At 36.7% G+C, this 24,827-nt stretch overlaps 1 protein-coding gene across 2 annotated transcripts in view; it reads left to right on the forward strand.

The window, feature by feature from the left end:
- The window catches only part of C1H3orf38 (chromosome 1 C3orf38 homolog), a 36,918-nt gene extending 20,572 nt beyond the window's left edge, over positions 1 to 16,346 (forward strand). Inside the window, exons 4-5 of one of the 2 annotated variants that reach the window (XR_013443361.1) lie at positions 2,330 to 2,457; positions 16,240 to 16,346. The gene's annotated coding sequence lies outside the window, so the exon portion shown is untranslated. The remainder of the gene's footprint in view (positions 1 to 2,329; positions 2,458 to 16,239) is intronic. The other variant, XR_013443366.1, reaches the window with a different exon arrangement.
- The last annotated feature ends 8,481 nt before the right edge of the window (positions 16,347 to 24,827 follow it).

Raw genomic sequence — 24,827 nt, forward strand, 5'->3', positions numbered from 1 at the left:
AAGAATTTGGGCTATGTGTGGTAAGCTGGGGGAAAACTCTGCAGGGCCTAGAGATCAACTTCCTCTCCTGTGTCCCACTGTCTCTGCACAGCAGGGCACACAGTTGTTTACCAAACATTTGCTCTTCCCCTTTGAAGTCTCAGACCTCTACCCCCTGCTCCTGAGCCCAGGATGGCGCATAAACCTCAATTGCTTTAGTGCCTGTGGGTCTCCTTCTCTTACGGAGCTCTCATACATACACAATTAAATTTGTTTTTCTCCTGTTTATCTTATGTTCATTTAATTAATAGACCAGCCAAAAGTACCTAGAAAGAAAGGTTTTCTTCCCCTACGCTTGCAAAGCCTAAAATATTTGTTACCTGATCTTTTTTTTTCTTTTAAAGATTTTATTTATTTATTTGAGAGAGAAAAAGAGAAAGCAACAGAGATAGCAAGAGAGAGCATAAGTGGGGAGGAGAGGGAGAAGCAGGCTCCCTGCCTGGGAGGGCCCTGGGTTCATGACCTGAGCTGAAGGCAGACGCTTAACTAACTGAGCCTCCTAGCTTCCCCTTGTTACCTGATCTTTAACCCAAAAAGTTTGCCTGTCTCTGATAAAGAGCAACTTTACAGGCAGGACTGGTGATGCCCACAAAGGCTCAGTGGTGGGAGTGCAGGGTGATGAAGTAGAAGTAGTAGAAGAGTCAGTAGAAATGAGTTAGGGCCAGCTTGAGAGATTTTACATCAGACGTTGAGATGCCACAGCAATTTTCTGAGCCAGGGAATGATCGTTATGTTGCTCTTTAGATAAAGATTAATTTGGCAGCCATATGTAAAGTAGATTAGAATGCAGTATTAATAACTCAGGGAGAGAAGCAAGTTAGAAGATTATAGCAATGGTAAATATATAAGGCAGCATGTATCTCCTGCTCAGCAGTGACTTAGGAATGAAAAGAAAGGAACAAAAAACATTAACTCTAATATTTATTAATAATACCAATATGACTTTAAAAGATCTTTTAATCTGAACTTTATTCCAGGGTCAGTAAACATGATTTGACGCCAGAATGTTATACAGAATCATGTGCATAATAAGATGCTACTCCCGGGGCGCCTGGATGGCTCAGTCGGTGAAGCGTCCGACTCTTGGTTTTGGCTCAGGTCGTGATCTCAGGGTCATGAGATTGAGCCCTGAGTCAGACTCCACGGGGAGTCTGCTTGAGACTCTCTCTCCCTCTCTCTGGGCTCCTCCTGCTCGACTCACCCCTCAAAAAATAAATAAATAACCCCCCCCAAAAAAGATGCTACTCCGAATGTGAAATTAATCAACCAACCACAAAATCCCCTCTGGAATGCAATGTTGTTAACTTACTCATCTATTAAATCATTTTATTCACTAAAAATTTATTCTGTGCCTACTTTTTTCTAAGCGCTATTCTTGGTGAATGAAAGAGCAGTGAACAAAAGAGACAAAAACATTTCTGTCCTCATGAAGCTTACATTCTAGTAGGGAAAGTAAAGGAAGAAACATGTAAACTATAACAAGATTAGATGGTAGTAAGTGCTATTGGAAAAAAAAGAAATATAAAACAGGCAAGAAAGGTAAGCTGTAAAGGGGAGAGCTTATTAAAAAATAAATTATTTTTTTGTCTAGAATGGTGGGGGAAAACTTCCCCAAGAAGGCAACATTTAAGCAGAGTAGGAAGCGGTGCAGGAGTGACCCATGGGGCTATCTGGGTAGAGAGAACACCAAGTATGAAAGTCTTGAGTGGAAATGTGATTAGTAGGTTTGAGGAACATCAGGGAGACCAACAGAGCCAGAATGAATCAGTGAGCGAGAGGCAGAGCAGTGGAAAATAGAGTAGCAGGGGGCACAAAGCCAGGGCCTTCTAGTTCATTATAAGAACCACGGTTTATACACTAATTACAATATGAAGCCATTGGAGGATTCTGAACAGAGTAGTATGATCTGATTTTTGAAAGGATCCTGGCCATGAGAAAGAGCGGGGACACAAGGGTGGGTAGAGGCAGTGAGACCAGTTAGGAAGCTCTTTGCAGGAAACCAGGTGAGAGAAGATGGAAGCTTAAACCAGGGTGGCAGCAGTGGGGCTTGTAAGAACCAGTCAGACTCAAGGTCTTGTGGGAAGGGAGAGCTGATAGAATTTCCTGACGGCAAGGCAAAGAGAAGAGAGAATGGTGGCTCCAGAGTTTCTGGCCTGAGCACCTGGAAGGATGCAGTTACAATGAATTAAGACGCAAGAAATTGCAAGAGGAGCACAACTGGGGTAGGAGTGATGTGGAGAAAGACTAGGAGTTTGTGTTTGGATGTGCTAATTTGAGCTGTTTATTACAGATCTACGTGGAGATACCAAGTTTGCAGTTGACAATGAAATAATGATATCCCTTGAGTTTCTCAAGTAGCATCTGAAAGCTGTCAAGAAGGCCTAAGGTCTGTGTTTGGGGAACAGACTCCAACCAAAGGTATACATTTGGAAATCATTGGCATAAAGATGTTATCTAGTACCATGATAATGGCTGAGACCATCAGGGCATGAACTTAGGTCCTGAGGAAGTCTGAGGGCTGACTTCTGGGTCCCTCCAATGTTAAGAGGTTAGAGAAATGAGGAGTCAGTAAGAGAAATAGAGAAACAGTGGCCAGTTAAATGCTAGGAAAACCAAAGGAGGGTGATGTTCTAAAGCCCCTTAAAGAAATGTTTCAAGGAGGAAGGAGTGAGCGAATGTTTAAATGGTAAGTCATCGACTAGGGCCACTTTTAGTCTTAGTGATGGGGTAGGAGCCGGAATTGTATGAGTTCAACAGAGAATGCAAGATATTGGAGCAATGAACAGTCTTTTACAAGAATTATGGTCTAAAAGGGAGCACAGACATGAGGTAGTAGTTTGAGAGTGATGTGGGGTCATGGGAGGGTTTGTAAAGATGAGAGAAAATTTCTCTCCTTCTGGTAATGATCTAGGGGCCATCAGGAGATTGGGGTTAACTCCTGGTGTGATGTCCCCGAATAGGCAAGTGGGGATGGAATCTGCAGCACAGGAGCAGGCTCGGTCTTAGATGGGAGCACAGACCACTCATTCGTACAAATGCAGCAGCGTGGGAAGCAACACAGTGAAGGCCACGAGAGAACAAGCTTGCCCAGTCACTGGCTTTGTGACCAGGGGCCGAGTTGCTTTACCTCTCTCTGCCTTGGGTCTCTCATTTGTGAAATGAGGGTAACGATGGTCCCTGGCTTATAGGGTTGTCATGGAGATTACATGGGTTGGTTTATGTAAAGTGCTTACGATAATTTCTAGCGACCAGTCAGGGCTACGTAGATGGCGGTTATTGGCGTCCTAGCAAGAGGAAGGAAGGTACGAGTGTGTAGGTGCGGAAGGATGGGGGGGTGTGGTGGTAGTGGGAGAATGAAGATACTCTTTTCTGATTGCTTTTATTCATTTATTTATCTTTTATTAAAATAGGAAGCAAGGTCGTCAGTTGGGAGTGAGGAGGGAAGTCAGTGTTAGGTCTTTGAAAAGAGGGAAGAAGAGATGTGGGATAGTTGCCTGGAAGAGCAGAAATGTACCTGGATTAGGGAAATGCAGTAGAATTTCTTGGTAACATTTTATGCCCACTTGAGGTTCATGAAGAGAAATTCAAAGTGAGAGATGGTGGTACTTTACTCCTTCCATGTTCCTCTTCTTGAGTGCAGGTGAAGAGTATGCTCATAGAGTTGAATTTAATTGGGGTTGGGGTTTTGCTAGAACTGTACAGTGAAGGGAAAGGTAAGAGACTTGATTTACACAAGAGAGTGATTATATCGTGACAGACAATGGACATTCGATTAGTTTCAAGGAAGGAAATAAGGGACTAAAAACCAAACTTTGTGTGACAGTGAAAAGGCTGTAGGATTTATGGACTATAGGCCTAAGGATTTGGGGAATCGCAGCATTGAAGGGAGTGAGTTAGAAATATAAGAGGCAGTAGTTGGAAAATGGGATACCCGAAATTGTTATTAAGCAGTGGATGTAGTCCTAGGTAATAAAGTGCTGATGGGAGCGGATGATGTCTTAGCTCCGGCCGCCATAACAAAATACTGCAGCTCAGGGGGCTTCAACAGCAGAAATTTGTTTCTCATAGTTCTGGAAACTGGAAGTCCAAGACCAAAGTACCAGCAGGGTCAGGGCAGATGGCCACCTTCTTGCTGTGTCCTCACACAGCCTTTCCTTGATGCATGTGGGTGGAGAAAGAGAAGAAGCAAGCTTTCTGGTGTCTTCTTATAAAGGCACCCATCCCATCATGGGGCGGCACCTTCGTGACCTCATCTAAACCTTATAACCTCCTAAATGACTCATCTCCAAATACCACCATCACCTTAGGGATAGTGCTTCAGCATATGAATTTGTGGGGGACACACCTCAGCCCATAGCAGATGAGGAGAGAGGGTGGGATCCAGTCCCCAGAGTAGAGGAGAACAAGGCTCTTGGTTATCGAAGTGATCATCTATGAAATCACAGGAGCGATGTTAGTGAAATAACTGTGAACTAGGATTTAAAATCCCTAAAGAAACCAAGTGACCTAGGACCTGTCGATACTTGCAACAAGGATGGTGTTGGTTGGCATCATCCGATGACAGGAGATTCAGAGCCGAGTATTTTCAGGAAGGAGTGAGGGAGAATGGTCACCTTCATGCCGACTGGTAAGAGAAGTGTGAGAGAGGAAACGGCTTCTATTTGAGGAGGCTGCAGAGAAAGCAAAATCCTCAGGTTAGACTCCAAACAAGAAAGTGAAGAGAGAACATTCATAGCACAGGCCCAATGGGACAATTACAAAAGAGGATGTTCTATTTACCTAAATACAAAGAGCTTCACGGGCCTTGAGGGATTAGTCAACCTTAATTTGGAAAGCCTTGGCCTTGCTTTTACAATTATCTAAGAATTGCCTTATTGCCTGATTTCTCGTTTATCAATGTGAGTTCCTGGGAATTTTGTATGATTAGTAAATAAAAGAAGATTTTTTAAAAAAGATTTTATTAATTTATTTGACAGAGAGAGAGAGAGAGCACAAGCAGAAGGAGCAGCAGCCAGAGGGAAAGGGAGAAGCAGGTTTCCCGCTGGGCAAGGAGCCCGATGCGGGGCTCGATCCCAGGACCCTGGGATCATGACCTGAGCTGAAGGCAGATGCTTAACCGAATGAACCACCCAGGCGCCCCTAAAATAAGATGTTGAGTGCACTAGAGGAATCTATTTATTTAAAGAAGCACAGTGGTAAATCTTTCCATAAAGTGCCATGTCTTTCTGAACCAGATTTCCCATGTTCTCTTTTGACTGATAGATCCACCGTGAGGAATGACTATGATTGTGATGGGGGGATCATCACTGCCAGCAGGGGGGAGTGTTCAAGGACTAGGGGGGTAGGGGGGTGGATGCCAGCACCTGGAGTTAACAGCTGTGCTGATGACTGCCGCAAGGAGAGTTTTAGCCACCACTCAGGAGGGCAGCATTAGACCCAGACGGGGAAGGGACACTGAATCAGCATTTCTTTTTTCTTTCTTTCTTTTTCTTTCTGTCTTTTTTTTTCCTTTTCGGCACTGTTGTTATTCACATTATTCTGGTTTCTCTTTTCCAAATAAATATTTTCTGGGTTGACCTTGCATTCCCTCTTCATTAATATTCTACTGATGATGGATGATGGCTCTCTGTGGAAGGAGTTCTGGAATGCCACACTGTCTTACGCAAATCTGAACAGAAGTGATTTTGCCCACCCAAAATAAGCATTACTTGGCTGGAAGAGGATGTATTCTGGAAGAATGGCTAGCAATTTAAATAAGAACGAGTAGCGATTTTCTAGCTAGTCAAGATGGTGGAAGTGGGGGGAAAAGGTTTGCAGAATGTAAATGTTTAAAGGTCTAAAAAGCAATGGCAAATACTTGATTCCCAGCTCCTCCTCTGTCCTTCACCACCAAACCATCGCAGACACCAGCAATCAATCTTCTCATTCTTTCCCACTGAGCTCAAAGGAGGTCACACATTCTTGAATACATTTTTCCAGGCACCATTCCTAATCAATTGGCATTAGAAAAACAGGTAAAATCCAACCATCATCTCGGGTCTAGATGTTTTCTGTGCTTCATGGGAAATGCAATATCCTTGTTATGTTCTTTAAAGAGAGTCACGTCCTTGAACCACAAAGTGGGCATTTGTAAATATCGTCGATTTATTCAATAACATTTATTTTATGTTTTCACTATGAATTTTATTGTGTTCCGTGAATGTGGGATATATTTTTCAACAGTTTGTAATGCAGGTATATAGTGCTTCTGATATTGAAAGATGATTATTTGTGCAGTAAATCCTCTGTGGTGACTATAGTGATTATAAGATTTGGTTTAATAATTTGAAACCTGTATTTCTAATATAATAATTGTAGTATATAAATAGACTTTAGTTAATGACATTATTTATGTCTAGCATTTACATATGAATAGATATTTGTTTATGTTTTTCTACTACTTGTGACTTCAGTGAGAAATTTATCTTGGTAATTTAAACATCTTTAATTAAAATTCCATTGAATATAAATAATGCATTTCATCATATAATTATATGGTTTAGAGTTTGGAGAGATCTTAAAGATTATGCATTCCACCCTAAAAAGTAATGCAGAAATTACAGGTTGTCACTCACATTTCTCAGAATATATTTGGTAAGAGGGAGGTCACTGTCCTCCTAGCTAGGTTCCCTCATCAAATACATAATAGAACATTATCAGTGTTAGATATATGGAGTCTGCAAAGATGAAAAGACATGACTTTCATGGTAACAGCAAGTAAGCCAGATATAATATGCATATAAGTAACTTCAAATTATCTTCTCTGCTCAGAGAATTCCATAAAAGATGCTGATTACTAAACTTGATGTGTTCAACATCCAAAAATAAAGCTATTAGATATTGTCAATTCCACCTCCTTATTTCTTTCCTGTCACACCCAAACTTCTAGAAACCATTCTGTATCTGTTTCCTTTTCTCCCTTATCTCCTATTTACTTCTCAACCTAGTACAAGTTGTCTTCTGCTCAAACTATTCCACCAAAAATTCCTCTCACAAGGTCATCAGTGGCCATTTTAACTGTAATTTAAAAAAAAAGTTGAGTTTTTTTTCCTCTTATTATATCTTTTCACAAATTTCCATGAACCTTTAATTCCCTTGAAGTCTATGGCATCCTACTCTCCTACTTCTTTTACTCTAGGTAACTATAATAAATAATATCTTAATGACAGCAACCTAATCTGTTTAATCCCTTTTATTTTCATATCACCCAAAGCTTGATACTTTACAGATTTGTCGTCCTCCTGGAGAAATTAGGACAGCCAGCCATAAGTCTTCAACAGCCATGTGTTATGGACACTTTCTTTATGCAAGCATTCTTCAAAGGCACTATGGGGGAGAAAAAATGAGGGAGATATATATATATTCTAAAAGAATTTACAATCTATTGGATACTATGTAATCAAATAACCATACTATTAGGAAGTTTAAGGTAGAAACTACAAAAGAAGTAGCAAGTACTATTTAGAGTTTCTTTTCTGGAAATATGGCCAACAAGACATTTAAAATTCTTTAATTGCTTAGGAGCAGGGTAGAGATATTAACTTTAGAATTTATGCAGTCATGTATGTTACAATTTTAAAGGTGACCACTAAAATCAATTAATTTTACAATTTTTAGACAGTAAAATGAAGGGGAAACATGAAGTTAAGAGAAAAATGAAGTTAAATTCATTTTAAAAGCAGGACAATTAGAAAATTAAAATAAAATGTTAGGAATAAGTCCAAATATATTAGTAGCCATAGTAAATGTAAATGGATTAAATTGCCAATTAAAAGAAAAAGATGGTGAGACTTGATAAAAAAAAAAAACTTTTTTAGCTATTAGTACTACTGGTGATCCATATGGAAACAAATGACCATTCTACCTCCTGCAGAAGTCACTTCCATGTGGTTTAATAAACAAAATGAGGAAAACAATTCTGTTTGTCTAATGAAAACATTAAGAAAACCTAGAAAGATAAGACAAAATTGAGCAAAGATATTTGAAAGTATAGGAGTGATTAAATCTAGCATACAGAATTTAAAAATGTATATTAAAATATATGTAAGGAAGAGACAATTTAATTAAAAAATTGGTAAAATAGTTGAATAGGCAATTTTTAGGAGAAGAAAGACAAGTGACTAGTAAACTTAAGTTCATATATAATCTGGAGAGTACAAATTAAAACTACAATAAGAAACAAGTCATATCTCTCAGCTTAACAAAAATTAAAAAGCCCTGAACATACCAAGTTTCAGTGAGAATGTGGAGCAATGGGTACAATGCTGGGAGTAAATATTGGAACAAATTCTACTACTCTGTAATTTAACTTCTAGATACATAAATTCAGAAAAGATTCAAATATAGGTATAAGGAAGTGGTTTTAGTGACATCATTGTAATAGTATAAAGAAGTGGAAGCAATTTAAATGTCTATCACCATGTAGAATAGATTAAAAATTGTATATTATCATGGAATATTCGAATCAGTAAAAATAAATTAATTAGGATTATATGTATCAGCAAGGCTAAATATTGAGCACCCTCATCCAAATACTTTTTAAAAAAAATTTTTTTAAAGTTTTTATTTTAATTCCAATTAGTTCACATACCATATAATATTAATTTCAGGTGTACAGTATAGTGATTCAACAGTTCTGTAACTCACCCGGTGTTCATCACAAGTGCACTCCTTAATCCCCATCATCTATTTACATATCCCACCCCCCTCCTTTCTGGTAACCATCAGTTTGTTCTCTATAATTAAGAGCCTGTTTCTTGATTTCTCTCTTTCTCTTTTCCCTTTACTTGTTTGTTTTGTTTCTTAAATTCCATTATGAGTGAAATCATATGGTATTTGTCTTTTTCTGACTGACTTATTTCACTTGGTGTCATACTCTCTAACTCCAACCATGTTATTGCAAATGTTCCACCCAAATACTCTTAAGTCAAAGGATAAGATATTCAGCATGACATCATTTCAGTACATTTTGAAAAATGAAATCTATATTATATATTGTTTAGAATTACAAACATATATAGAAAAATTATAAAGAATGCACATGAATAGGGTACCTGGGTGGCTCAGTCGCTTAAGGGTCTGCCTTTGGCTCACGTCATGATCCCTGGTCCTGGGATCGAGCCCCACATTGGGATCCGTGCTCAGCGGGGGGTCTGCTTCTCCCTCTGCCTGCCCCTGCTTGTGCTCTCTCTCTTGCTCTCTCACTCTGCTCTCTCTCTCTCAAATAAATAAATAAAATCTTGAAAAAAATGCACACGAATGAAAAGTAACAAAATTATGGTCATGATTACCTCTTATTACCTCTGTGAAAGAGGGAGAATTCCATTGGGAAGGGTACATTGAGGTCTTCAAGCATGTTTTTAATTTTTTATTTGTTACATTCCTCTCTATACCTTCTTATATTTTGAAATATTTTAAAAATATGTGTTTTTTGAAGGACTAAAAATTTTGCTAGGAGGCAATCAAGGAAGGTAACAAGCTAGCCAAAGAAGCAAAGGGATGAAAGTCAGAGATGGAAGTGAAGAGGGCACCACAGAGGAGGATAACACCGAGAGCTTCTGTCCTGAAACTGGGAGCAAACTCAGAGAACTGAGGATGGCTTGATTCCACTTGAACATGGAAACAGACACCAGAAGGAAATGTAACTTAGGATGCTTCAGGAAAAATCTTTGACCATTAGAGTTTCTATTTTGTTCATATACAATGGGAAGATATTTATAGCTTTTAAGCAGGGAACTGTAAATTTGGTGTGTGCTTTAGAAATACTAAAATGGCCCATAATAAATCAAGACTGAGAATGTAAAAATGATGAATCTGATAGGTGAGGCATATTTAAGAGACCACTGCAGTATTCCAGGCAAGACATGATGGAGATGTACCTGTAGCTATGACAGTGGCACTTGAAGTGGGAAAGAAAAGATGGGTATGAAAAAGAATATTGAGACGAGAATTAAGAGATTCAGAGTCTGATGGAGCATGGGGTGTGGAGATGCCATGGAAGATTCACAGATAACTGCAATCTTTTGATGCTAGATGGAGGTATTGTTATGGCATGAATAGAAATAGAAATATCAGAAGAATGTACTGGTTTTGAAAATAAAGTTCAGTTTTAAATACATTGAATTTTATGTATTTCCTATAGAGATACTGAGAAGGCAGCTAAGCACCCTAAGCATGTATCTGCTCCATGATGACATTAGAAGACATGAAGTTATGATTCTATCCAAAAGAAACAAAGAAAGTATTGGTGGAAACAATCTTCTGGAATGACTATTTTTAGGAGCTAGAAGAGAACTAGGAAGAGTTGTGTAATGAGTGCTAAAAAAAGTAGATGGTCACAGTATCATGTTGAAGTGTGGTGAGGGAACTAGAACTGAATTAGATGATTCAAAGGTCACTTGTGTCTATTGAGAAAATGCATTTAAAAAATGACTACAAATGTAATGTGTTGTTTAAAAACAATTTGCTTTAACATCGTTTAAAAATAAATGGTGAAAAACTGAAAGTTATTCCTCTAAGATCAGGAACAAAACAAGGATGTCCACTCTCATCACCTTTATTCAATATACTGCTGGAAGTCCTACTCATAGCAATCAGATGAGACAAAGAAATAAAAAGCATACAAATCAGTAAGGAAGAGATAAACTGTCACTATTTGCAGATGACGTGATAACATATGTAGAAAACCCTACGGACTCCACCAAAAAACTTAGAACTAATAAATGAATTTGGCAAAGTTGTAGGATACAAAATTAATATACAGTAATCTGTTCTGTTTTTATACACTAATAAAAAAGTAGCAGAAGGAGAAATTAAGAAAATGATATCATCTACAATTTCATTAAAAAAAAAGTACCAAAAAAAAAAAAAAAGAATAAAGTATCTGGAGTAAGTTTAAGCAAGGTGAAAGACCTGTACATTGAAGAAGGAAATTGAAGACAACAAAAACAAATGGAAAGATACACCAAGTTCATGGATTGGAAGAATTAATGTTGTTAAAATGTTCATGTATCACCCAAAGCATCTATAGATTCAATGCAATCTCTATCAAGATAAATACCAATAGTATATTTTACAGAACTAGAACAAATAATCCCAAATTTGCATAGAACCACATAAGATACCAAATGGTCAAAACAATCTTGAGAAAAGAAGAACAAAGCTGGAGGTCTCACAATCCCAGATTTCAAGCTATACTACAAAGCTATAATAATCAATACAGTATGGTACTGACACAAAAATAGACACATAGATCAATAGAACATAATAGAAAGTTCAGATAAACCTAAAATTATATGGTCAATTAATCTGTGACAAAGGAGGCAGAATATACAATGGGGAAAAGATAGTCTCTTCCATGAATGGTGTTGGAAAAACTGGACAGATATGTACACGTGAAATGAAACTGGACTATTTTCTCACTCCATATACAAAAGTATGATGAATTAAAGACCTAAATATAAGACCTGAAACCGTAAAGCTCCTAAAACATAGGCAGTAATCTCTTGGACATCTGCCTTTTTACTAGATATGCTCCTGCAAAGGAAACACAAAAGCAAAAATAAACTATTGGGACCACATCAAACTATAAAACTCTTTTTAAAAAAGATTTTATTTATTTGAGAGAGAGAGAGCATGAGAGAGAGAGAGCATAAGTGGGGGGAGGGGCAGAGGGAGAGGGAGAAGCAGACTCCCCACTGAGCAAGGAACCCAATGTGGGGCTTGATCCCAGGACCCCCAGGATCACGACCTGAGCTGAAGGCAGACGCTTAACCGACTGAGCCACCCAGGCACCCCCAAACTATAAAGCTTTTGCACGGTGAAGGAAACCATCAACAAAATGAAAAGGCGACCTACTGAATGGGAGATGATATTTGTGAATATCTGATAAGCAGTTAATATCCAAAATATATAAAGAACTCCTACAACTCCACACCAGAAAAGCCCCAAATACTCTGATTTAAAAATGGGCAGAGGAACTGAATAGACATTTGTCCGAAGAAGACATAGAGTTGGCCAACAGACACATGAAAATGTGTTCAACTTCACTAATCATCAATGCAAATCAAAACCTCAATGAGATATCACCTCACACCTGTCAGAATGGCTTGTATCAAAAAGATAAGAAATAACAAGTGTTGGTGAGAATGTGGAGAAAAGGGAACCCTAGGTACTGTTGGTGGGAACGTAAATTGGTGCAGCCAAAATAGTATGGAAGTTCCTCAAAAGATTAAAAATAGAAATATTATATGATCCAGTAATTCCACTGCTGGGTATTTACCTAAAGAAAATGAAAACATTAATTCAAAAAGATAACAGGCATCCCTATGTTTATCACAGCATTATTTACAATAGCCAGGACACTAAATCAACCTAAGTGTCTATCGATAGATGAATGAGTAAAGATGTGGTATATATATACAATGGAATATTACTCAGCCATAAAAAAAAAAGAAATCTTGCCATTCACAACATGAATGGACCTATTGCATATTATGCTAAGTGAAATAAATCAGACAGAGAAATACTATATGATTTCACTTACATGTAGAATCTAAAAAACAAAACAAACAAACAAAAACAGGAACATACTCATAAATGCAGAGGACAAATTGGTCGTTTCCAGAGAGGAGGAGGGTAAGGGTATGGGCAAAATAGGTGAAGAGGCTAAGAGGCACAAATTTCCAGTTATAAAATGAACAAGTCACAGAGATGAAAAGTACAGCATAGGGAATGTAGTCAATAGTATTGTAATAACTTTGTATGGTGACAGATGGTAACTATACTTACCATGGTGAACATTGTGTAATGTATAGAATCGTCAAATCACTATGTCATACATCTGAAACTAATATAACCTTGTATGTCAACTGTACTTCAATAAAAAAGGAAATTTATGTATAGGAAAAAAACTCTAATGAAGTTCTAATTATAACTTAATTTTAAACACATAAAATTTCTAATGCTATTTTAATGGATTTTGACATTTGGTTCCAATTCTTTGATTATTTCTTACTTTCCTTCCTATTTATCACTCTTCTAGGGATTTTCTCATCTTCAGGGCATTTACCAACAATAGTTTTTAGAAATAGTTATAGGACAAATGAAGTGTAGTGAAACAGTCTAGGTTCATTTTTCCCAATGACAGAGGCATCTTCCAAAGCCCTAAAGTTTTAAAAATGGCTTGTCTTAGTGATTTCAGTGATAATGCTTATTATGTTCACATTATATCCCATCCCTCAGATACAAAAATATAATTTTGAAACTCCATGTTCTCAAGCCTTTTATCTAGAATATTTGTATGGCCTAATTCATATTTTTACAGACTCAACAATTGCTTTCTCCTTAAAGTATTTCTCTAAAAAAATCATAGTAAATCCTAAATATTTGGCATCTGGTTTAAAAATTTATATTTGTTCAATTACTATTTTCAAATGCAGAGTCATCATAGAATTTTAAACGTGGAAAAGGCCTTAGATAAAATTAACCTCCATTGGGCGCCTGGGTGGCTCAGATGGTTAAGCGTCTGCCTTCGGCTCAGGTCATGATCCCAGGGTCCTGGGATCGAGTCCCACATCGGGCTCCCTGCTAGGCGGGGAGCCTGCTTCTCCCTCTGCCTCTGCCTCTCTCTCTCTCTCTCTCTGACTCTCATGAATAAATAAATAAAACATTAAAAAAAAAATTAACCTCCATCATTTGATACATGAGTAATGAAAAGCCCAGAAAAATTAGGAGACTAGGTAAGAGTCACATGGCATGTTAACAGATCATACACGATTCAGAATTATGCAGTTACAAGGACCAAGACATAATAAAATGATAAAAAATTACTTGCATATTTCAGTCATTCTAAATATTACTAGATGTCCACTATGGACATCAAGCTATATTAGGAGCTAATGAAAAAACAAAAGGAGGTGATAAGACTGTTCCTTTCTTCTAGGAAGTACCTACTTGGGGAAAATCTTTGCTGTGCCTTCTACAGAATCTAAAATAGAAAGTTGTCGGTGTTGGATGAAGAAAAAATGAATGATATCAGTTGACAAAATGCCTTTTCTCGATTCCATGGTAAAATTACTAACAGATAAGCCAATCGAGGCATTTTATAGATTAATATATATTTTTTAACAGAGCAGTCAAACGCATTATCAAGGGCCAGTTGCTTTGAGGGTTTACTCAACCAAAAAAAAAAAATTTTTTTGTTGTTGTCAAAAAGGCTTGACCAAAGAGGATTGGGAAATTTAGCTAGATTTTTCTCCCTTTTTCCTTCCTTTGGGAAATATTTTTTACTGTCATTCAATACTAGAAAGAGAGGGTGGTACACAAAGGCACTTTGAAATGAGTAGATATGAAAACAGTATATCTTAAATAATGTAATGGCACAGAATTTAAAAAAAAAAACATAAAATTTAAGCTTAACTCAGGTTAGCAGCTCAGGTTGTATATTAGATAAATTTTGGGGAAAGGGGTAATGATTAATAAAGGAACTTACTACTAACATAGATAAAGGTATAGCGTAATTTCTAGTTTTCCTTCTAAATCATATATTTGAGGTTTTGTTTTGTTTTTTTTTAATTGCTTTGGGACATGTGTAGCATGAAAGAGAGGAGTGAACCATTAGAAAGCAATCACAGTTAACTGTGTCAGTGTGACATTAAACCATGCTGATTAAGGGATACTAATAAAATTCTGGACTAAGATTAACTTTCAGGAAACTATTCAAGTTAGTTCCATTTAGTGTTGAATGCACACTTGAGTACATCACCCTTCCTGAAGACCTGAAAGGCGGGCACTCCCACATAGTAGTAAGCTATTCTTGATCTGGCCACAGTGTGGAGATGTTGCAACACAGAATCACCTTGCCATACCAGAGAAATGCTGAGCTCTCATAGAGGAACATGGCTTTCCACTGCCTGAATGAATTTTCCTTTTCATTTTAGAGCATCTTATCATAAACAAGTGCTTCCATTTTCCAGTCTAAGTTCATAAGTGTGGTGGCCCACCTCTTTGGTGGGAACATTAGAATTTCTGTGCATCTGGTACCCTTAAAGATTCACACGTAATAAGATGCTTTTAACTGATCCTCCTTACTACAACTAGGAATCCATGTAATGCTAAACGAACCAATTTCAATATAGGTAGTGCTCTTGAAAAACCCATTAGAGCATGTAAAATAATAGCAAATACCACCACAGTTTGCGGGTTCCATGTAAGGATGAAATCTGTTGTAAAAACCATTCATGAATTCATGTGCCAATGTAGCTGTTCCTTCAGGCCACCAACACCAAGTGCCTGCTCTATGCTCCATGCCAGGCACTCCTCCTGGACAAGCACAGAGAGGCAAAATGACCTGACACCTACTTACTGGGATACAGTGACATTTAAAAGATATATGAATACATATTATCTTGCAAGATAAATGTACTGAAGGGAAAATAAAAAATATAATGAAGTAAGCTAATGCAGATGGAAGAAAGGAAGGAGGGAGGTGATAAGTTAGCCAGGTAGGAAGTGTTCCCAGGTAGAGGGAACAGCATTTGGGGAGGTCAAGGTGGAGAATAGTTTGGCAAGGTCAACAAACTAAAGCAACGTTACTAGGTTAATAGGGAAACAAACTAAAGCAACGTTACTAGGTTAATAGGGCTTGAGCTTGTTGAGGAGGATGGAATGAGAATGGAAGGAGGTGATCTGCCAAGTCAGGGGCCAGAACATTCAGGTGAGTGAAATGACAAGGACTGTGCATTATATTCTGTGTTCTGTGGGAAGCCTTTGGAGGATTTGCAAGAGAGCAGGAAGATTTGCTTTTTGCTTTCTGCTATACTGTGTAAATTCCAACACTAAAAATTAAGATTTTTTAAGGATTTTTTTTTACTAGCTTTCATTTTTTCTTCTGTTCTTTTACATTTCTTTTGCCAGAAAATACTTTAGACAGGAGATAATTGAAGTTTAAGGTTTAAGCTTTTTGGGTAAGAAAAAATATCCCTTTGAAATTATCTTGATTTTGCTGACAATATTATACTTTTACATTGCAACATAATTCTCCAGGCAGCAATGGGTTTGTGTAATTTGATAGGTGAAAGGAATTTATCTTTATTTGAAAAAAATTGGATCATTAAACTACTAAACTATATTTTAGCAATGCTTGTTGAATTTATTATTCAGGGGGAAAAAAGCCAAAAAAAAGAAAAGAAAAGAAAAAAAGAAAGAAAGAAGGAAAGAAAAGAAAGAAAAGAAAAGAAAAAAGAAAAGGAGAAGAAAAGAAAAGAAAAAGAGAAGAAAAGAAAGGGAAAGGGAAACGAATCTCAAAGATTGTGTACAATACATCATTTGAAGGCAAGTAGATCCTTTAAGTTGACCTGAGTATATTTTGGCAGGCAGTTAAGGAAGCCTACTTCTTCCCTGTTAAATGAATTTGCTCCGTTACTCTATTGCAAACTATTTACCATTCTTTTGCACTCTCTGAGAATTCCAGCACCTACATTTCTACACAGTACGTGTTGGAGAGTGAATGGTACATGCTGAAGTGGTTGAAGGTGTATCAGAATTGGTTATAAGTTATTTTAATAAGTTAGATATTGTCCACACAGACCAGCTGAAAAGCTGCACAATAAAGGAAAAAGAAACAGAATGATGAGGAGTGGATAATAATTATAGGGATGAAATTAAGATACGGAGTTTTCTCAGGTTGACTCCACTTGTAACCCACCCTCAGGACAGAAGGAATACTTACAGAAATAGATGCATGGGAAATGTATGTCAAGAGTATACAAGTTTGGGGGTGCCTGGGTGGCTCAGTCGATTAAGCATCTGCCTTCAGCTCAGGTCATGATCTCAGGGTCCTGGGATTGAGGCCCGCATCAGGCTCCCTGTTTAGTGGGGAGTCTGCTTCTGCCTCGGCCCCTCCCCTCCCCCCTCCCCCTCCCCTGCCCTCCACATGTGCTCTCTCTCTGGCCTCTCTCTCTCTCAAATAAATAAAATCTTAAAAAAAAAAAGAATATACAAGTTTGGTGGGATTCATCTGATTAATGTTTTTAAAGTGACATTTTTTTTTAGGGGGGATGGGGCAGAAGGAGAGGGAGAAAGAAAATCTTAAGCAGGCCCCATGCCCAGCATGGAGCCTGACTTGGGTCTTAATCTCCCAACCCTGAGATCATGACCTGAGCCAAAATCAAGTCAGATGCTTAACTGACTGAGCCACCCAGGTGCCCCTAAAGTGACATTTCAAAGAACTTAAATTGGAAATGAAGTTCTTTTGTATTTGTCCACATACCATTTTTGATGCTCTTTCCCTTGTGTAGATTCAAGTTTTCATCTGATATCATTTTTCTTCTGCCTGTAGAACTTCCTTTATCTTTTTTTTCTAGTCTAGGTCTGTTAGCTATGAATTTTCTCAGCTTTTTTTGAGAAGTTCTTCAATTCACTTTCATTTGCAGCTTTGAAACCTATTTACTCTGGGTACACAATTCTAGGTTGACTTGTTGACTTTTTGCTTTGTGTCTGCATTTTATTTATTTATTTATTTATTTATTTATTTAAATTAGGTTAATTAACATATAGTATATTATTAGTTTCAGAGATAGAGTTTAGTGATGCATCAGTTGCATGTAACACCCAGTGCTCATTACATCGAGTGCCCTCCTTAATGCCCATCACCCAGTTACCCCATCCCCTCACCCACCTCCCTTCCACTCAACTTTATGTGTCTGCATTTTAAAGATATGGTCCCATTCCCTTATTTCTGACAATGGAAAGCTTGAAGTCATTCTTATCTTTGCCCTCCATACATAATCTATCTTCACTCCTCCTCCCCTCTCTGGCTAATTTTAAGATTTTCTTTTTATCACTTCTTTGCAGTAATTTAATTATGATATTCTCAGTGTAGTTTTTTTTTGTTTTTTTTTTTTATCTTGCTTGGGATTGGTTAAGCTTTCTGAGTTTATGAGTTTACAGTTTTTATTGAGTCTAGAAAAATTTCTCCTGTCATTTCTTTAAAGATTTTTTCTATTCTGCCCTATACTCCCACCTTTTTTTTCAAGACTCCACAAGACATATTTGTTAGGCTTTTGATATTGTCCCACAGGACAATGGGGCTATGTTAATTTATTTTATTTTTTTCTGTGCTTTATTTTGGACAATTTATAATTTCTATTTATGTGTCTTCCAGCTTACTTCTTTTCTTCCCTCTGAAGTATTTAGTTTGCTCTCAACCCCACCCAGTGAAATTTTCATGACAGATAATGAATTGTTCATTTCTGGAAGTTTCATTGGATTATTTTTTATGCCTTCCTCATTGTATTTATCATTACATTTAAAATCTGAGCATATTTTCAATATTTATCATGACTTTTATAGTCTTTGTTCACTAATTCCATTATCTCTGTCATTCCTTGGTCACTTTATATTGATTAATTTTTTGCCACATTTAAGGTTTATATTTTCCTGTTCTTGGCACATCTAGTAAGTTTGGATTGGATGCTAGACATTGTAAATTTCTCATTGTTGAGTGGATTTTGTTGAATTCCTTTAATAAGTTCTATACTTTGTTCTGGAAGGCATTTACATTACTTACAAATGAGAGTGATCCATTCAAGGCTTGCTTTTAAACTATGTTTGGGTAGGTAAATTTAGCTATTCTCTAGGACTAGTTCATTTCCAGTATAAAAGGTAGTCTTTCCTGGGGACTCTACAGACTGTCATTACAGAATACCATAAACTAGGTGGCTCTTAAATAACAGATACGTATTTTCTCACAGTTTTGGAGCCTAGAAGTTCAAGATCAACGTGCTGGCAGAGTTGTTTTCTGGTAAACCTCTCTTTGCTTGCAGATGAACACCTTTGCACTGTGTCCTCATATGGCCTTTTCTCTATGCATGAGCTGAGAGAGATTAAACTCTTTGGTGTATCTTCCTCTTCTTTTTTTTTTTTTTTTTTTAAGATTTTATTTATTTATTTGACAGAGAGAGAGAGCACAAGGAGGGGGAGCACAGGGAGCCGAACACAGGACTCGATCCCAGGACCCTGGGATCATGACCTGAGCTGAAGGCAGACATTTAACCGACTGAGCCACCTAGGTGACCTGGGGTGTCTTCCTTTTCTTACATGGAAGGATACCAGGCCTATTGGGTTAGATCTTATGATCTAATTTAACGTTATGATTTTATTTAACCTTAACTGCCCTTATGATCTTATTTAACCTTAATCATTTCCTTAAAGGTCCTATCTCCACATATAGTCACACTGGGGCTTAGGGCTTCAACATATGAATACTAGGAGGACACAATTCAGTCCATAACACCCAGCATATACAATAAGGTTTCTTCACTCTGGCTAATGGGAACCTCAGTGAATAATACTCAGACCTATATGAGCTGTCAAAACTGCTTTGTCTTATGGGTATCCAGTAATTATTCTTTTCCTTCAGGTCTTTTTTTGGGGGGGTAGCTTTGTGGGGTTTCACTTTACAAGGCTCATATTGTTCTTTATTCAAAGACTTTAGGAAACCCTTATGGAGATTTATGGAGCTCTTTCTTCTATTTTATCCTCTTCTTTATATAAATCCTAGGTTTCTTAGCATCCTTGAACACTAGTCTTTATTTTCTCACCTCAATGAGACTAACACACTTTGTGTTCCCCTCTCTGTGCTGCACTTGGAGATTGCCTGCAGGCAGAAAGCTGGCATTGATCTTGGCATAGATCTAGGACTCACATTGGTTCCTCTCCTCTCAGGGTTTACAATTCTCTTCTGCCAATTGTCCAATGTCTGAAAAGAGTTATATATTTTTATAGTGTTTTCTTTGTTTCTGGCAAGAATTCACATCTCATAGCAGTTACTCCTTCATGGGCTGAATAAGAAGTTCTTTTATTTTGCATTTATAAAATTAAAGACTTATGACTACTTAATTTTTTTCACAAATAAATGATAATATTAACAGACTTATTTTCTAGATTTATCTAAAAGATAGATAGATAGATAGATAACAGATAGATAGCTTCGATGTATCTAGAAGGTAGGATATTATCTATCTTGTCAATCTAGATATATTAGATCATACCATGGTTCCAATCACAGCCTCCCAAAACCTAAAAATTACATTCAGTTAGAATGCTACATGAAATCCTTATCAAATAAAATTCAATTTCACTTAGTGAAAATATTGTGGAATATATTGTGGAAATTTTGCCCCCAGTTGAGAACCATTGCTGTAATATATCCTTAGATTGACCAAATGTGAAAATAATGAAGCTTCTAAACAATTGAATATCACTGATCTTGTGAACATTTTATAGCAATGTCACTCAACTTTCTGCACAAGTGAGAATTACATGAATGCAAGTGTAGGGAGTGCACCTGAGTTTACAAAGTTATACAGGTGATAATGATGCACATAACATGCTGAGAATTACTCTTCTAGAGCTCAAATGTGAGCATGCATCAGAATTGGCTGGTGGTCTTGTTAAAGCAGATTGCCAAGGCTCACTCCCTGAGACTTTGATTCATTAGGCCTGCCCAGAGCCTAAGAATGTGCATTTCTAACACTTTCCCAGGTGACACAGTTGCTGCTAGTCTTTGAATCATGCCTTGAGAATCACGGTTCGATAGCATAGTTGTGTTGTTTAACTATGGCAATAGTAATTTTTAAAGCAAATGATTTTATTTATATATAATATGATAAATTTGAGATGACCATGTGGTGTAGTCAAAGAAGTACAGGAACTGGAATTAAACTGAACACAAAACAAAAATGTTGGTTCAGCTCTTGCTCAACCCTTACTAGCAAATCATTTTGTGTCTCTGAATCTCTGATTCATCATCTGTAGAGAGGGAATTATAATATATGATTAGCTAGCTACCTTACATAAGTAACACACTTTAGTTAATTAATTTTCAATGATAAATACCACTTTTACTCCACTTCTTTCCTCATATGGACAATAGTGTATGGACTCTTTTTTACTAAAATGGCTCTAAACAATTAAGGCAAAAGTCCCTGGAGGACCTTTTATCAGGGAAACTGAAGCATAATAATCCTTCTAATCTTCTTGGTCAATTTTGGAATAGTTCCTAAAAAGTACAGTGGGCCCTGACTTCTGGTTGGATAGATTACATCTCAGGTCTCTTTAACCCCTTCTTAGAATATGCAAAATCTGGGTTTACTTTAGAATTAACCAGAATTTTGAGATTCTAATAACTTGAGGCAGAATTATGAATATATCCATCATATTATTTCAGACTAAACTGAAAACATTTATATCTACCTTATTGGACTTTCTGGTTTTCTTTTGTTCATTTATGAGAAATGAACATGACTTCACTTGAGACTTTGTTTGAAAGCTTTTTCCAGTAAGATGCGTCAGTCATTAGGAGGTTGTTTCTCAAGATAGACATGTTACACAATGTTCTTTACTGCATTTTCCTGCTGGAAGGATGTGTAATGTATGTTACCACTTCTGTCATTAAGGGCATGGATCTTGCTTAGCATGACATTTTGTGGGATCCTAGTTGTGTGGTATATTTATAGGCATCTAACTGGATGAATAACATCTGATGAGTTCAAAGCACACACATTAATGGTAGTATGTACATCTTTCTGAATAAACTACAAAAACAAATCTAAATTCTGTGGTAATGCTTCCATCTGTCCTATGATATTCATTATTGTAGGATATCATACAGTGGTGGTGTCACAAATGTTATGTCTCTGGAGCATCATGTAACCTTGGGAGCAGAAATATCTGAAGAACCAAAGGAGACTAAAGGTTATAATTAAAAATAAGCCCCAAGAAATAGTTTCCATGTGGTTGCAAGAAGCCCTTGAGCACAGCTGGAAAATTTCAGGCTGAAGTATGTTGGAACAATAGTTTACAGAGGAAAGTAGCTGGTTTTGTGGTTACACTTGGAAGTGAAATTTCCTTGCTTGGTCATAATAGCAAACTAGCTATAAAGTTTGGAAGAATATCTTCTAAAGAAGATTGTTACTCCCTGAATTACAAAGAGAAACATAATAGAAGATTTTTAGAAATGAGAGTAGGGGCTTATATTCACATTAAAAAGTTTAAGAATAGTTTATTATGTACAAATGAAAATAAGTTTCAAGACATAAAGAAAAAAATACAGATTTATTTAATAATGAAGGATTGAAGAATCCAAAATTCAGTAGAAGAGATTAGGATTTAGTATAAAGTTGTAAAATAAGGTTATATTTTGAATGTTGTGGTACAAATTTCTCTTTTTAGCATTTGAATAAACATCTCAGTGTGTCTAAAATCAGTTCATCATTTCTGTCCAGATTCCCTTCTTCTTCTGTATTTCTTTTTTTGTTGTTGTTACTGGCTTGATTTTCCTTCAAATCATCTAATCTTGTCATTCTGGTGTTATTTTTTATTTTTCCCTCTATTCATCTTCCATATTAAATCAATTGTTAATTTCTTTCAACTCTACTGCTAATAAGTCATTCACATTCATATCCATTTAAAAAATTGTTTTAAGATGTTGGGATTTTTTTGAAAATAGTCCTTAAAAAATGCCAGGCAAGCGGAGGAGTGCTGTGAAGTTGTAAATTCTTCTGGTGTGGATAATCATTTGGAAATGAGAGGTGGGGGTGGTAGAGTAGTTAATTTGTGGTTGATGAAATTTTAAGAAATCAATGCATTGAAAAGCTAGAGTAGAATCCAGGAGTAGGGATAGAAAAGCTAAAAACAGATGTGTGGCAGGCATATGTGGGTAATCATGAATAGTATTTTGGATGATCGGGGTGCATTTTAGAACAAGAATGTATACTGTTGCTGACAAGCAGAATTATCAAACTATAAAAAATGATGCCAAAGATGTATCTATCTGGAGTGGAAATGAATTGAGAAAGTAGCTTCAGTCAATGTTTTGTCAATCTTCAGACATATTATTAGCAAATTGTTTAGTTGTTGAAATATAACATTGGAGATTTGTTCATTTTTTTCAAATAATGGTACAGTTTTTATTGTTACCAAAAAGGAAGCTTAAGAGACCAATGCAATCTATGGTTGTATTAATATGCATAGTGGCTCAGTGGTTTGGTTATCAAGATAGGGCAAATTTAAGTACTTTGTTTAAGATCTACATCATAATGTAAGTTCAGTGAATCACTCAGTGGATGCTAGAATTGTCCCCTGTTGTGTTAGTTTTTATTGCTGTATAACAGACTACCACAAACTTAGCAGCTTTAAAAACCCATTTATTACTCATAATTCTGTAAACCAGAAGTCTGGGATGACATGGCTGGGTCCTCTGCTTAGGGTCTCACAAGGCTGAATGCAGGGTATTTGGCTGGCTTTGTTCTCATCTGGATGCCAAGATGAGAACAGGAATCCCCATGATTCCTGTTATGGGCAAAATTCAGATCCTTGCAGTTGTTGTAGAGAGGTACCCATTTCCTTGTTGGCATCAGCAGGTGGCTGCTCTTACCATCTGCATTTCTCCTTAAGTGGCTCCTTCCATGCTCATAGCAGTGAGTCCTTCTCCTGCTTCAGGTCGCTCTGACTCCCTCTTCTGCCATCAGTTGGAGAAAGCTCTCTGTTTTTAAAGGCTCATGTGATCAGAATCAGGCCCACCTGGATAATCTCCCCAACCTTAAGGTCCACTGTGCCACAGAGCATAATATAATCACAGAGATGATACTCACATGGTTTGAGGGAGACATACATCTTTATTGAAGGGGATGGATTTTAGAAATCTTGTCTGTCACACCTGAGTGATGAATGAAATCCTGGATTGCCATAATTTTTTTGGCTTAAAAGAAATTGTGAATTGGAAAATATTGCTTTGGTAAGAAAACACTTCTCAATAAGATTAGTGGCTTTTTCCTAAGATTTTTCTTAGCAACATGTATACATACTACTGCCTCCGACCCCCATATTTGTGCCCTTATGAATGCTCTTAAAAACTCATAGGAAGAATTTTTTTGCCAAAAAATTTGGGTAGATTATAGTTAGATATATAGCAATTATAATTTAAGAAAGTTTCATATAAGTCACATTTAAATGCACACACATAATGATTTGATCCCATGAATATAACCTTTGGGAATGTTAATGGATGTTTCATTCTGAGAGAAAATATAAAATTGAATTACTAAAAAAAAATGAGTAACTGTGTTTTTGGATTGAACCATAAATAGGAATATTATTTTTTCTGCTTAGCAATGGACAAATAATTAATTTGAAAAATTTTAAGATATTGAGCTGAAATTATGGGAATTCCCATCTCCATTTTCTCTTAGGAAATTTGGTGGTTAAGGGAAAAGGACAAAAGTTATTGAAAAGTTATAAGGGTTTGGAAAATTGTGGATTATTGGAAGAGACTTATTTTAATGTGTGTCACATGTGACTGTAATATAAGATAAGCTAACTTTAATGAGATTTGATTTATTAATTTTAAGGAATATTATAAAAGTATTAGAGCTTTTTGCTTTTTGAAATTTAATATTGTTATTATACTGGTCCAGACAAATCTAGTCTGATTATTATCTGTTAATCTTTTCCTAGAATGGTAAAGCCAAAGCCTAATTATGTTATAAATTGGTACCATTAATTATGCCATGGAGAAATAGAATCCTTTTCCTTCTTTCCCCTTTTCATTCTTACAGAGATAAGTCTTTTCTTTTAATTTCACAGTCAGTTTTTTCTTATTGTAGTATATAATACCATGACTATGTTCTTATTCATGAGAAATTTTATTTAATTTCCTCATTTAAAAATGCTCATATGAATCAAATTTA

The sequence above is a fragment of the Halichoerus grypus genome, chromosome 1 (assembly GCF_964656455.1).
Source record: "Halichoerus grypus chromosome 1, mHalGry1.hap1.1, whole genome shotgun sequence".
Lineage (NCBI taxonomy): Eukaryota > Metazoa > Chordata > Mammalia > Carnivora > Phocidae > Halichoerus > Halichoerus grypus.